Here is a 15,155-nt window from a genome sequence, read left to right as displayed (position 1 = left end):
AGTTCAACTCCCTGCGTCTGCCTGCCCAGTGTCCCGGGCTCTGGCAGGATGCAGGTTACCCCACTCTTTAACCCACATGTGCTGACTCTGTATTCTTTCCTAAGAGAGGGTCGGACTGGGCAAGGTGGCAGATGCCTCTAATCTGAGTAGTCACGAGGCTGAGGCAGGAGAATTACTTTGAGTTTCCAGACCAGCCCGGACTACAAAGTGAGTTTCAGGTCACTCTGGGCTACAAAGTGAGAAGAGAAAAAGTGTGGCAGAGAGGAAGAGAGAGAAGTTGACTGGCTCTGACTGATGCTGGGATTTGTAGGTTAGTTATGTGTATCTTAGTAACTGAGAGGGTAGTTCTTATATTTGTATGCTGTGTGTGTGTGTGTGTGTGTATGTGTTATGTGTGTGTATGTGTGTTTGTGTGTATGTATGTATATGTTTGTGTGTGTGAGTGCACATGCCTGTGAAGTCCAGAAGACAGTGTTGGAGCCCCTAAAGCTGAAGTTACAAGTGGTTGAGAGCCACCTGCCAAACTCAGGTCCTCTGGAAGAACACTAAGGCTTTTGAATGATGAGCCACCCAGGGGACAGTTCAGAACAGGGGAAGAAAGATTGTAGGAGCCAGAGGACCAGGGAGTTTGCTGTAAGACTGTCTCCTCCTAGTAATGCCATACAGACTTCCATACAGCCCAGTCCTTTTGGGGGTGGGGATGGGGGTAGAGTTTTTGTTTTATTTTTCAAGACAGGGTTTCTCAGTGTAGCCCTGGCTGTCCTGGAACTTGCTCTGTAGAGCAGTCTGTCTTCAAACTCACAGAGATCCTCCTATCTCTTCCTCCCAAATGCTAGGATTAAAGGCATGTGCCATCACCACCCAGTGTACACAACTGGATTTTAGAGAGGTATACTGACCGGTTTTGTGTGTCAGCTTGATACAGGCTGGAGTTATCACAGAGAAAGGAGCTTCAGTTGGGGAAGTGCCTCCATGAGATCCGGCTGTAAGGCATTTTCTCAATTAGTGATCAAGGGGGGAGGGCCTATTGTGGGTGGTGCCATCCCTGGGCTGGTGCTCTTGGGTTCTATAAGAAAGCAAGCTGAGCAAGCCAAGGGAAGCAAGCCAGTAAGTAACATCCCTTCATGGCCCCTGCATCAACTCCTGCTTCCTGACCTGCTTGAGTTCCAGTCCTGACTTCCTTTGGTGATGACCAGCAGTGTGGAAGTGTAAGCTCAATAAACCCTTTCCTCCCCAACTTGTTTCTTGGTCGTGATGTTTTGTCCAGGAATAGAAACCCTGACTAAGCCAGGAGGCATTTCCTTTGTTGAGATTCCCTCCTCTCAGATGGCTCTGGATGACATCAAGATGACAAGGCAACTTGTGTCAAATTAATTTAAAACTACCCAGCACACTTGTGCTTTCATGCAAGTACTTTACCAATCGAGGTGTCTCCCCACCTCCCACTTTGTTTTTTTGAGACAGAGTCTCATGTATCTCAGGCTGGCCTTGACCTTACCATCTAAGCTAAGAATGACCTTGTATTTATCACCCTCATATAGCTACCTGGGAGCTAGTTAGGTGCTCCACCACCTGAATACCAGCCAGATAATATTCTGCACAGTCTGGGGCTGACACTCAGTTGGTAAAGGGCTTAACTTAACTGTCCTCTTTCTATCCTCTGTCCTCTTTCTAACTTTCTGCATAGTTAATGATAGCTGATTTTAGAAAAGATATAGAAATTAGCAGTTATCCCCATGAAAACCATCGCTTTGGATAGAGCTCCATTGGTATTTTCCAGACATTCACAAAGCTCTGGATTCTGTCCCCAACCCCATATAGATCATTAAAGACGGCGCATGCCTGTAGTCCTGGCACTCAGGAGATGGGGGCAGAAGGAACAAAAGCTTAAAGTCATCTGACTCAGCAGAAGGGGACTGAGCTCCACACTGGGCAGAGCTTGAGCATGGAGTCCTCAAAGCCCACCCCCACAGTGACACACTTCCTCCAACAAGGCCACAGCTCCTAATAACGCCACTCCTCATGGGCTAAGCATTCAAACACATTAGTCTATGGGGGCCATAGACATTCTAACTACCACACTACACATCCGATATATTATTCTGCTTTGCACTACTGTAATAAAACACCTGAAAGCTCTGGGAAACCCTTAAATACCCTCTTCTCCAATCCTAGATCAAACTGACAAATGACATTGGGCACCTGGTACAAAGACCAAACAGTCAAACGAATGTAAACAGAAAGAAAACAGTGTCCAGACATGCACCAGTAATGTGACTTTTATAGCTCTGATCCAAGAGGATAGCTGGGTTTAAATTGAGCTTACTCAAGCAACATTTCCAGTGGCCTTTTGTGGCCAGAGAAAGCACTTCATAAGCAGCCATTGATAACGGGCTTTGAGACATCTTTGAAGCATTTACCACTTCTTTCTCACCCACCTTCAGTGAGGGGTAATTTCCATTACCACGTTTTGAGAGGTTTGGAAACTGCCTCTGGAACCATGTCTCAGAGGAGAAATTTCTTCACCTGCAATCATTTCTGCTTTTGTGACACACACACAAGGGAGCAGTGGCTTCTTCGTTCTGACCCCACTCCCCCAAGCTGAAGCATAGAATGTGTTTTCTATTGATTCTGATGCCATTGGGCAGGTTTCTCTGCCAGTGGCATTTGTCAGGAATTTGCTATAGGATGACACTCCAGCTTTGTTTGCAGTTCCTAGCTTCTGTGGGAAATTCCTACAGCTCCGGGACATTTTGAGATAAAGGCTCTTGGATGACTGAGGGCCAGGTGTGAGTGAACAGAGCCTAGTGTAGTATGATGAAGACATTTAGGGCAGGCCACTAGCTATAACGCTGACTCCATGGAAGGAACAGGGGTAAGAGCAGGCGAGCTGCCTTCTAGGGCTCCAGCTCAGAAAAGGATCTCAGGTGTTGGGTAAGTAGTACAGTATCATTTCTTCTTCTCAATTCCCTGATGGAAGCAACTTAACAAAAGTAGGGCTCCTGCTGGCTCACAGTTTAAGCGTGTCCATGTCTTAGCCAGCATTCGATTGCTATGAAGAGACACCATGACCATAGCAACTCTTATAAAAGAAAACATTTGATTGGGGCTGGCTTGCAGTTTACCGGGGTTTACCGTTCCATTATCATCATAGCAGGAAACATGGCCGCACTCAGGGAGACTGATATTTTGAAATCTCAAAGCCCACCCCTAGTGACAAACTTCTTCTAACAAGGCCACACTCAGATCCTATCAAATAGTGCCAGTGCCTAAGCATTTAAATATATGAACCTATGGGGGACCATTCTTATTCAAACCACCACAGTCCATAAAGTGTGAGAGGTCCTCAAGAGCTCATGGATGCAGAAGCATGGGACTGGGACGCCTCATATCTTGATGGATCATGAAACGATGTGTTATCAATAAACAGGCTGGGTTATGAACAGTCAAGGTGACCCACCTATGCCAGCAAGGCTCCCTCTTGCCCACCCCCACACCACCATCCCAGCAGTACAATCAGCTAGGACCAAGTATGTAAGCTCATGAGCCCATGGGGTGCATTTCACATTAATACCAATGACAAGACTTGACTCCAGTGCTTTGGGTGTAGGGAAGAGTCATTCTGTCTGGGGGTGGGAGGGTCAAGAAGAGGTCATAGAAGGAGATGGTTGATGGACTTGTCATGGCAAGGAAAAGAGCTAAGGATCTTTTCCATGGCAAAGTGTGGAAAATATTTCTTATAATGGAGTGTGTGTGTGTGTGTGTTTGAAGATTAAACTCAGAGCTTTAAGCATTGGTAAGGATCTGTACTTCTGGGCTATATATACCCCAGATCTCTAACTTATATTTAAAATGTAATTGTTTAAATTTGTTATCAGCTTGTGTGTATGGGCTTGCCCATGCTGCAGTGTATGTGTGCGGAAGTCAGAGACCAACTTCAGTAGTTGGCTCTTTCCTTCTACCCTGTTTGAGGCAGGGTCTCTCAAAAAATTTTATTTATGAATCTATTTTGTGTGTTTCATACATGATCATACCCTGTATTTACATCATTCCTATCCTTCCTTCTCTTCCTTCCTCTTTTGTATTCTCCCCCCACATCCCCTCCTTGCATTCATATCTTCTTCTATAATTAGCATATGGCTAGGGATACAAAGGGAGTCATGGAAAAGGTAAACAAATACATATATATACATGCATACATATATACATACATACAGACATACTTATCAATATACGTATATGTGTATATTTATGTACACACATCCTCACACAACCCAATGATTCCAATTTGTATTGCCCATGAGTTTAGGGCTGACCACTTAGGCTTGGGTGACCCATCAAGGGGCTCATCCCTTTGGAAGAGCAGTCAGTGCTCTTAACCGCTGAGCCATCTCTCCAGCCCCAGGGGCCTCGTCCCTAAAGAAAACCTGACTTTCCCTCTGTAGCCATTGTCTGACTGTAGCTAGTTCATCTAGGAGTGAGGATTTGTGACCCTACCCCCATCCATGTTGGCAGGTTGGTTGACGTCGTCTTGTGCAGGCAGCCACATTGTTGACAGGTCATGGGTGCAGTGCCCCTTCCGTGTCCAGGAAATGCTATCTCTAGGCACAGCCTCTCTTGTTTCTGCCACCACACTGGATGCTCCTGCCTAGCTGTCCTTGCCCCATCTTTACCTCCCATCTTGCTTTCTCCCCAAGGGAGCTAGGAGCACAGATGCACACAACTGTATCTTGCTTTTTTACTGCCCCCCTCCCCCCCAACCAACCAACCCATTTTCCCAGCTCTTAGATTTGCTTTTAATGACACAGTGCCTGAACCTTACGACTTTTGAAACTTAAAATACACTTTGAGATCTGATATTTTTAGGACATGGCCTACTCTTTATCCAATAGCATGTATTCTAAGATTTGTGTTTGGTTTCCTGGAGTTCTTCTTAGACATTAAAATATGTATATTTAAATCTTACATATTTATACTTTGTTCCCAAAAGGCCTGCAGATGATCAGTACTTAGGAAACTTAATGAAAATTGTAATTGTGCATAAAAACATCAAATCAAATTCCAATTGCATATCCATTCAATGATAAAATTATCTACTAGCCCAAAATGCTCGAATACACCTTGGGATCCCAAAATCCTGAAGGTAGAAATAGGAGGGTCAGGAATTCAAGGTCATCCTCAGTTATTTAAGCTAAATGAGATCCTGCCTCAACAAACAAAACAAAACAAAAACAAAAACAAAACCCTAATATCTCCTATGCAGAGGATCCCCTGGGCATAGAGACAAGCCACCACTGATTACAGGCGTGCGCCACCACCACCCAGCCAGACCTGTCTACATCTTAGCACACTAAATGAGTACATTTAATCTCAAAGCACAGTGCCTCAAACATTTTTTTCTTCCTCACACTCCACACACCCTGAAACATTTAATTTAGTCTAAGGCTAAAATCCCCTCAATTGCAATCTGAATGTCATGCAGTCTCCATAAAATATTCTTCTTTTGAACTGGAGAGATGGCTCAGCAGTTAAGAGCACTGGCTGCTCTTCCAAAGGTCCTGAGTTCAAATCACAACCACCCATAATAAGATCCTCTTTGGTGTGTCTGAAGACAACTACAGTGTACTTACATATAATAACAAATAAATCTTTAAAAAGAATATTCTTCTTTTTCCTTTCTTTAATCATTTAAAACTGTGGGGGCGGGCATTCTTATCTCATAGGCTGCACAAAGGCAGCAGTCTGCTGGAGTGCACCTGTTGTTTGCCTTCACAGGCATGATGTGTAGGAGAAAGGTGGGGATGGTTTCGGGGCCTCACTCACGGTGTTGACTGAATAGCTCTGTATCTTAACCATTGAGTCATAGAAGCCAGGAGTGGTGGGGCATGCCTATAATTGCAGCATGTGTGAGACAAAGGCAGGAAGATCAGGAGTTCAAAGTCATCTGTTGCTCTATATTGAACCCAAGGCCATCCCAAACCTACAGGAAACCATGCCTCAAAACCCCAAAATAAATAGATACATATGGAATGCTGCAAAATGATCAGAGGCTCAACTTGATTGACTGGAACTCAAGCAGGAAAGGCCTGATTCAAGGTCACGTTCTTTATCTTGGACAAATTAAAATGTGACAAACACCTCTAACACAGAACTCTTATATTGCTCAATGCCTGACCAACAGACCTCCTGATATTTACATATTTTGTTTCAAGTTAATTGTCTTGTTGGAGGTGGGGGCAGGAGGATCAGTTTGAAGCTAGCCTCGGCTACATGGGACCTTGTCTCAGAAAGGAAAAAAAATAACTAAAACAAGATCAAAACAAACAAATTTGTTCTATTGCATTGGCAAAACTGGACAAGACTCTATGCAGGGAAGTTCTAGAGGCGTCTAGAACTGTAGCAGGTTGGTCTGTTACCCCGATGGATCCTGCCCTTGCCTGTGGTTGTAGTTGAAACAAGCTGACAGTTCACATTCCAGTTAAATGTTCTCAACCGGACACATGCACTGATGTGTATTCCTTCTCAAAGAGAGAATAAAGCAACGGAAATGGTAAAAATCAGAGAGAGGGATAAAAACAGAAAGTGAGCTCAACATAATTTTGCAAAAATGAGAAATGTTTTCTTTATGCCTGGGGGAAAGTGTAGTCATAAGCCAGCCAGATCATCTGCAGAGTCCCAGAAAGATGAAGTCACAGATGGTACCACTCCCCTCTGAAGGTTGGGGATGGAGGAACCAAGACCAGAGGGAGGTTGGAAAACCCCTTCAAGAAGGTACCAGACTCCCAGACTTCTTCCTCTGGCTTCGTGGTTCTCAACTTTCCTAACACAGTTCCTTTAATACATGTTGTGGTAACCCCAACCATAAAATTATTTTCAATACTTCATAACTGTAATGTTAGCACTGTTATGAATCGTGATGTAAATATCTGACCTCCAGGATATCTGATATGCGACCCCTGTGAAAGGGGCCACGGCCCACAGATTGAGAATCAGTGCTCTGGCTCCATCACCTTATCAGTCACCTACCCAAGCGAGACCAAGAGTCTTCCACTCGGGAGTCCTAGAGAACTCTGAATTCTGCAACACTGGGTTCAGTCAAGAGAGTTGAGAGGAGTAGAGGTAGTGTATCTTTAAGGCCGTTTGAATGAAAATCTTGACATTGAATGGTAAATTCCAATAGCTGCCTTCCATGACAATCTCCTCTGAAAATGTTATTAATGAACATCACAGAACGTAGAATTGCTGGAGAGTTGGGCCCCTGGGCACGCCTGTGAGGAACCAGAACACCCATCCACTGTGGGCGGCGCCGTTCCCTGGCTGGGATCCCAGGCTGTGTAATGGAGGAAGGAGTCTGGGCCTTCGCATGCACTCATGTGCTCTGCTTCCTACGTGTGAATGTCGTGTGCCCAGACTCCTGCTCTTGCCTCCATGACTTCTCTGCTTACTACCATCTCTCTTTTTTGCCACAATGGATTGTGTCTGTCTAGAACTGTGAGTACAAATAAACTTTCTTCTGTAAGTTGTTTTTGCAAAGGTATGTTATCGCAGTAACAAAAAAGAAAGATATTACTCACAATCTTAGATTGTCAGCTGTATATCCCAACCACAGGAGTTTAGATATTTCCTTTTTTTGTGTAGCACCCATGGCACCAATACAATACAACCTCTCCCCCCCCCCTCTCTCTCTCTCTCTCCTTCCCCCACCCTTTTTGCCAGCAGGTACATACAAATCAAGAATGCACTGAAGAGATGATTCAGTGATTAAGAACTCGCTGTTCCTCCAGAGGACTCAAATTATGTTTTCAACACCCCAGTCAGTGGCTCACAATTGCCTCTAACACTAGCTCCAAGGCATCCGACCTCTGAAGGTACCTACATACACTCACACAGATGCATACATGTAAATTGTATGTATGTATGTATGTATGTATGTATGCATGCATGCATGTATGTTTAAAACACAAGAAGAAGCAGAGTTTGGGATGTACAGTGTTTATGTGCACTATCATTCTCCAGCTTCACATGAGTTAACTCAAAGTTGTTGCTAAGCTCTTATTCCTGCATAGAAAGTGAGCCTCGGGTGATGGAGGACCCCCATCTGCACAACCCTTAGGTGTTAGAGACAGAATCTATTTCCTTCTGCAGGAAAAACAGTCAGGCTCCCACAAAGCTCTTCTCTCCTAGTGGGTCTGACAATGGTGAACTTTCACTGCCGGGAGAAGCTAGTGCTGGGGAGGAGGCAAATGAGGCCACGTGATGTAGGATGCTCTGACCCGCACAGAACCAAGAGCAGTCTCTTTTCCTGTGGCCTCTAAGATGTGACAAAACCAGAGAACCCAGTCAGAAGACAGTGGCCGCATTGTCCTGCTGGACTGAGGCCGGACACATTTCCTCTCCACTTGTTTCTCTAGCCTCCTGATCTCCGCTGTATGGCCTTGTGCTGGGCTCCTGTGCCAGCTGCTCCTGGTGGGGAAAGTGGGGAGGAAGCGTTTGCCGGGAGGAGGCTGAGCAGCTTGCAAGGCCTGCGTGGCATTTCTACTTGAATTTTTGTTTGGCTCTGCTGCTGTGAAATCCTGGGTGCCTTGAGACTCAGCTCTAAGGCTACTGAGTCAGAACATTTTATCCATTGCTCTGTGATCTCTGATGGGCAAGCTGTGGAAATCAGAAGCAACTGGTGGGGCAGGCAACTGTCCCAGCTTTCTCTTTAAACAAATAAGAAAGATGAAGCCTGTGATAGTTATTAGTATTAGTGGACAGCCTAACAGGACCTGGGGTAACCTGGGAGGTGGCCCTCTGGGCATGCCCACGGGGGATTATCTTGATAGTATTAATTGATGTGGAAGCCCTGTCTTAATCATGGTTTTGGCCATTCTTTGGATGGTGGGTCCTGGATTGTAATAATGGACTAAGGGCACTTGGACTGCAGCTTGTGCTCATGTTTTTCTTTCCTGGGCATGGGTATGTTGTACCCTGCAGCTTCAAACTCCAGCTGTCTTGACTTCCCATGGGGTGAGGGGCTGTGTCTTAGTTAGAGTTTCGGTTGCTGTAAAGAGACACCATGACCAAGGCAGCTCTTATAAAGGACAAGCATTAATTGGGGCTGGCTTACAGGTTCTGAGGGTCAGTCCATTATCATCATGGAAGGAAGCATAACAGTGTCCAGGCAGGCACAGCGCTGGCCTACATCTCGTTTCAAAGACAAACAGGAGAAGACTGTTTTAGGGCAGCTAGGAGGAGGGTCTCAAAGCCCCACCCTACATTGACACACTTCCTCCAACCAGGCCAGACCTACTCCAACAAGACCACATCTCTTAAAAGTGTCACTCCATGGGCCAAGCATATTTAAGCCACCATAGGCTATAATCATAAATTGTGAACCAAAATAAACCCTCTCCCTAAAGATACTTTTGTTAGTGTGTTTTGTCTTAGCAACAGGAAAAGAAACTAGGAGAAACCTCCACCTGGCTGAATGAATTTCCCAAATCATGAAATTAGCTTGTGCTGGAGACAGAAGAGGCAAATTCTCCTTCTCCTGAGTAGCTGAGCTTCTTGATCAAGAGTCTAGCAGGGAGCCTTACCATTCTGAGGTGGGACTCTGGCCCAGAGACTTCTCTTTCCAAGCTGGAGTTTTCTGATCTATAACATAAGGATTATTTAAGTAATTTTTCCCTATAGAAATGGGAGACGTAGTTAGGAGTATTCTTGTCAAGGGTGAAATCTGATTGGGATATTTGCTCCGTGGTACTGTGTGTTCCCCACCATTTCCTGTCTAGCCCAGACCCCATTCAGAATGCTAATAGCTAACTGTGGGAATCGCAATAAAAAGTATTCAGCTTTTCAAAGCTCACAGAATTGTGTACCTTGAAAGTGTGCCTTTTGTTGGGTGTGGTGTTGTGTTCCTCTAATCCCAGCATCCAAGAAATGAAAGCAAGAGGATTGCCCATGAGTTCAGTCCTGACTAGTCAAGTAAAAAAATATGGTCTCAAGAAAAATAAAGAAATAAACATTTACTGTCTGTTATCTTTAAATAAATCTCAATTTAGTCTTCTTTTTAAGTATCTGGTTACTGAAAACCATTAGGCTTCAGTAAAACAAACAACTTAACCATTTCAATAGACCTTGACCTCCAGCTGCCAATTTAAAACTCAGAGGCTAAAAGAGTTAGTACAAAAAAAAAAAAAAATGAGTTCTCAGAAATTTCTTTGACCCTATTCTAAGTGTAGACAGAACCAAGGTCAGGGGGTTGCTTTTATAGATATTTGTTTATTGGTGACTGAAAAGATTCCAAAGCCTTTCCACCAACTGGAAAACAAAAGTGCCCTGTAGTCAAATAGACTGCTTGGAGGTTTTAAAGGAAATTGTCGGTTTCCCTGGTAGCTTATATGCTTTTTGTTGCCAAAAGACTCACTATGGTTTCACTAACTCGACAGGGTTTTTTCTCCTTGTGAAATCAGAATCTATTTCCCTACTTCTCTTTCTTCCAAGCAGACATGACCCAGCTCCTCTGGAATGAGTGATGATGGCCCTTTAATGGTCGTCATGGAGATCTACCTCCATCATCAGTAGTTGTGGACATATCAGTCTTCTCTGCTCTGAATTTTCAATTTCCAAGGCCAAGAGCTATACCTTCCCCCAACCTCCAAATCCTATAACCAGGATATCTCAGGCAGGCAGTCTCCAGGTTAGGACTGGGTTTCTGGGTTGCACATCCTGCATGCCAGCCCAGCTTTCTGTGCCCACATCAGACATACAACCAACAAAAGAAGTCCACATATCCAGGTCTCATCACAAAAGCAATGTGAAGGGTCAAGATAGTGTGTCACCCCCAAATTCTATCAGGTCTATAGAATATTCTAAATTCAGAAAATTATCTAAATGAACCCCAGGACATAGAACTCAAAAGAACAACCATTATCTTAGTCAAAGAAGTCAAGGAGTTTAAAGAAGATTCCTAACAAACAGCTCAGTGAACTTAAAGAGAATAAATACCTGAACGACGTCTAACAAAACAGAAAGTTAAGGCTGAATGAGATAATGAAGACAGGCCAGGATCTGAAGACAGAACTCAATGAAGAGAAATATCGAAAAGAACTCAAGCTGAAATAAATATAGAATTAAAAAAAAAACCAAAAAACTCAATAACCCAAGTAGAAAACTCAGGGGAACACCTTACAAATAGAATGGGATCAAGTAGAACACAGAATATCAAGACTCAAAGATAAAGTAAAAGAATTAGATCACATAAGCAAAGAAGATGAAAAAAGAACTATAGAAGAACATGCAAGCACTCTGGGACAGAGCCAGTCTGTCACACACCTTTTAATCCCAGCACCCTGGAGGCAGAGTTCAAGGCCAGCCTGGTCTACAGAGCAAGCTCCAGGTCAGCCAAGACTACACAGAGAAACTGTGTCTCAGAAAAAAAGACCAAATCTTTTGAGTTATAGAAATAGATGATGGAGAAGAATCAACTATTGTACCCAGCAAAACTATCTACCATAGGTGAAAAACAAAGACAAACTTTCCATGATACAAACAGGCTAAAAGGGTTCATGACAACCAGGCCAGTCTACAGAGGCTGTTAGAAGTAATACTTTACACCAGTGGTTCTATCTTCCTAATGGCTGTGACCCATTTATACAGTTCCTCATGGTGTGGTGACCCACCAACTGTAAAACTATTTCATTGCTACTTTACAACTATAATTTTGTTACTGTTATGAACTATAATGTAAATATCTGATGTATACGATATCTGATATGTGACCCCAAGGAGGTTGCGACCCACGGGTCAAGAACACTGCTTTAGACTGGAGGAAGAAGAAAGAAATAAACATAGTCAAGAGACTAAAACGAAAACAAATGAAGTAATAATTACCTAAACACAAGGTCTGAGCAAGAACACAAACAACAAAATGACTGTGATCAACCATTCCGTAGTACCTTTAAACATCAATGACCTCAACTCCCCCAAACAAAAGACTTACATTGGATGAACAGATTGAGAAGCAAAATCCATCTTTCTGTTACCGGTAAGAAGCTAATCTTTAAACATGGGCATTAAAGTGAAAGGATGGAAAAAGGATTCCAAGCGAGGGGGACCAGGAAGCAAGCAGGCTACCCTGACTCCAAACTCAGGACCTAAAAGATTTAAAAAAAAGAAAGAAAGAAAGAAAAGAAAAAGAAAAAAAAAAGGTACTTCATTATAATCAAGAGAACAATGGATTAAAAGACATTACTCTCGCTCTGACCCATCTCTCTCTCTCTCTCTCTCTCTCTCTCTCTCTCTCTCTCTCTCTCTCTCTCTCTCTCCCCCTCCAGCCCCACCCCCTCCAGCCTCTTTCTCCCTCTTTCTCCTTCCCTCTCCCCACCCTTCCACATATTCCTGGCCAGCCTCTTCCCTTCTTCCCCCCACCTCTCTCTCTGTCCTTCTCTGTCCTCTCCTTCTCTGCCTTTACTCCCTACTCAATCCCCTTTCCCATGCCCCCAAATAAACTTCATTTTATACTGAAACAAAACAAAACAAAACAAAAAACAACAACAAAAATCACTCTCCACTCTCTCTAATGGGTAAGACATTTGAACAAAATTAAATAGAAATTCAGAATTAAGACAAAATTAAATGACATCATCCTGGGTATGATGATGCCTGCCTTTGATCCCAGCACCTGGGAGGCAGAGACAGATCTCTGTGAGTTCAAGACCATTTTGATCTACATATCAACTTTCAAGCCAGCTAGGACTATATAGTAAATCTCCATCTTTAAAAAAAAAAAAATGCTTAGGGGCTAGAGAGATGGCTCAGCAGGTAAGAGCACAGACTGCTCTTCCAAAAGTCCTGAGTTCATATCCCAGCAACTACATGGTGGCTCACAACCATGACGCCCTCTTCTGGTGTGTCTGAAAATAGCTACAGTGTTCTTACATATAACAATAAATAAATCTTTGGACCAGAGCGAGCAGGGACAGAGAGATTAATATTTAAATGTTTAAAAATTTGGAACTTTCAAAGTTCATAATGCAAAGTGTTCTAATAAGCAACCAAGCATATTGGACCTCATTAAAGTTCATATTTGATATTTGGAATAGATAGTATGTTCTTAACATTCAGAAGTGTTAAATATTAAAAGATAGACGATGAATACTTCCCCTCCAATATCAGCTTTCTGCCTGCCTTAGATTGCTATGGCTGTCATAAAACAAGGTGAGCAGAAACCTGGGAGAAAGGGTATTTTGGCTTCCACGTCCCAGTCATTGTCCATCATGATGAAAAGTCCAAGCAGCAAGTTGACCCAGGGCCCTGGAGGCAGGAGCTAAGCATAAGCCAGGGAGGAGTGCTGCTTACTGCCTTGGTCCCCATGGCTTTCTCAACCTGCTGGCTCGCGTGATTTTTAAAATTACTTTTCTAACTAAGATCTCTCTATTATGTAGCTCTGGCTATCCTAGAACTTCTGTAGGCCTGGCTAACCTCGGATTCACAGAGCGTCAAATGCTTCTGCCTCTTGAGTCTTAGAATTAGAGGCCTGCACCACTCTGCCCAGACAGCCTGCTTCCTTACACTACCCAGGACCAACTCCCCAATGACAACACAGCCTCCAGTGTGGGCTGAACCTTGCCACACAGACCATTTATCAAGAACATGCCACACAGACTTGCCTGCAGCTCCATCTTATTAGAACGTTTTCCCAAATAAAGTTCCCGATGACTCTGGCTCTTGTCAAGTCGATACAAGACTAACCAGCACCCACCCCCAACCCCAACATGCTGTTGTCTTAATTCCTTTTCCTGGTGCTGTGACAAAATACCTGACCAAAGAAACTTTTTTTTAAAGATTTATTTATTTTTTTTAATGCATGTGGTTATTCTATCACTGTCTTCAGACACACCAGAAGAGGGCATCAGATCCTGTTACAGATGGCTGTGAGCCACCATGTGGTTGCTGGGAATTGAACTCAGGACCTCTGGAAGAGCAGTCAGTGCTCTTAACCACTGAGCCATCTCTCCAGTCCCTGACCAAAGAAACTTTTTTTTTTTTCTTAGTTTTTCGAGACAGGGTTTCTCTGTGTAGCCCTGGCTGTACTAGAACTCACTCTGTAGACCAGGCTGGCCTCGAACTCAGAAATACACCTGCCTCTGCCTCCCAAGTGCTGGGATTAAAGGTATGTGCCACCACTGCCCGGTCTGACCAAAGAAACTTAAGGGCAGATTTACTTTAGTTCACCGTTCAAGAAGAAATATATTCCTTCTTGTTAGAGAAGGCATGGCAGCCTGACAGGACCTTAGGTAGCAGGTCACATTGTATCTGTAGTCAGGAAACAGAGAAACAGGAATGCTGGCACTCCACTGACTTCCTTCTTTTTATTAAGCCCAGGACCTCAGTCCCTGGAATGATGCCCTGCTTCATTCAGGGCAGGTCTTCCCAACTCTACTAAACACCCTGAAAACACTCATAAACACAGCTGGAGGCTTGTCACCTAGATTCCAAATCCTATCAAGTTGACAGTGAATACCCCCCCCCACAAACACACACACACACACACACCACCCATACACACACTCACACTCAAATATAGTCCTCTGCACACACAGGTATATCTACCAGTTCCATCAAACATGGATCAAAATATTTGAAAAACAAGTGTAAGCAACATGTCTATGAGTGCTGGCTAGTTTTATGTCAACTTGTCGCAAGCTAGAGTCATCTGAAAGGAAGGAAACTCAATTGAGAAAATGCCTCCACAAAATTTTCTTAATTAGTGATTGATGGGGTATGCCCAGCCCAACATGGTGGTCCTGGGTTCTATAAAAAAGCAGGCTGAGCAAGGCACAATGAGCAAGTCAGTAAGCGGTACTCCTCCAGGGCTTCTGCATCCGTTTCTGTCTCCGGTTCCTGCTCTGCTTGAGTTCCTGTTCTGACTTTCTTCAGTGATGGACTACTGTGTACCCCAAAGAAACCCCTTTGTCCTCAACTTATTTTCGCTCATGGTATTTCACTACAGCAACAGCAAGCCTAACTAGGACAATTAGCATATATACATTTTCATTCTTATTCTTTAAATAAAAAAATAATAAGAATTTACACAATGAGTTCCATTATATTGGGTGCTATCTACAATCTACAAAGGAGGCAAAGCTTAATTCTTGGATGAAAAATACAAT

This window comes from Apodemus sylvaticus, chromosome 9, assembly GCF_947179515.1.
Source record: "Apodemus sylvaticus chromosome 9, mApoSyl1.1, whole genome shotgun sequence".
NCBI lineage: Eukaryota > Metazoa > Chordata > Mammalia > Rodentia > Muridae > Apodemus > Apodemus sylvaticus.
The sequence above is the reverse complement of the archived record's forward strand: the minus strand, read 5'-3'. Positions refer to the sequence as shown.